This window comes from Hylobates moloch, unplaced genomic scaffold (genome assembly GCF_009828535.3).
Source record: "Hylobates moloch isolate HMO894 unplaced genomic scaffold, HMol_V3 SCAFFOLD_9, whole genome shotgun sequence".
Classification (NCBI taxonomy): Eukaryota; Metazoa; Chordata; class Mammalia; order Primates; family Hylobatidae; genus Hylobates; species Hylobates moloch.
The window spans coordinates 121,635,566-121,636,264 of NW_026652284.1; the positions used below are offsets into that span (position 1 = coordinate 121,635,566).

Genomic DNA, 699 nt, shown 5'->3' on the forward strand with positions numbered 1-699 from the left:
GAAGGCGCGCGCTCCGGGGTGGGGGCCGGGGTGGGGGGGATCAGGGAGGCTGCAGGGCTGGGGACCAGGGCAGGTGCAATCCGGAAAGAGGAGGCGGGAAGGAATTGAGGGGCCCTGAGGAGCCAGCGCAAGCCGGGTGGGGGCAGGTCCCCTCCCCCGGAGAAGAAGGTGCGGGGCTGGGGCTGCGGCGCGCAACCGACCTGGAGGCCGAGGCCGTGCGGGAGGTGGGGGTGGGGAGGCGGCAGGTGCCCGGCGCCCAGGTGCGAGGTGCAGAGGGCGGCGGGGCGGGCGGCTGCGGGCGGCAGGCCACTCACCTGTCTCCTCCGGCCGGGGCCGCGGGGGCGGCGGGGCGGCCGGGCCGGGCCGGGCCGGGGCGATGGGGGCGCGGAGCCCCGGGCGCACCGGGGTCGGAAGGCGGCGGCGGGTCCTGGCGGGGACTGCTCCCTCGGCCGGCCGGCCGGGCGGTCAATCAGTCAGCGATGCGGGCGCGGAGAGAGCGCTGCGAGGCTGCGGCCGGCGCGCGGAGACAACGCCGCTTTATCGGGTCGGAAACAGCCGCTCCGCGCCCCTTCCGCTGACGCAGCGCCGGCCCCTGCGCCTCATGACTATGCAGCACCCGCCGCCGCGGGACGGGGATTCGGGGGGCGGGGTCTGCGCCGCGCGCGCCCATTGGCCTCCGCCACCGCCCACCCCGCCCCC

The 699-nt window shown here is 79.0% G+C and overlaps 1 protein-coding gene across 2 annotated transcripts in view; it reads right to left on the bottom strand.

Moving 5' to 3' along the window:
• The window catches only part of SLC45A4 (solute carrier family 45 member 4), a 97,009-nt gene extending 96,442 nt beyond the window's left edge, over window positions 1–567 (bottom strand). For both annotated transcript variants that reach the window (XM_032760560.2, XM_058444042.1), the window contains exon 1: window positions 315–567. The gene's annotated coding sequence lies outside the window, so the exon portion shown is untranslated. The remainder of the gene's footprint in view (window positions 1–314) is intronic.
• Window positions 568–699: the final 132 nt, after the last annotated feature.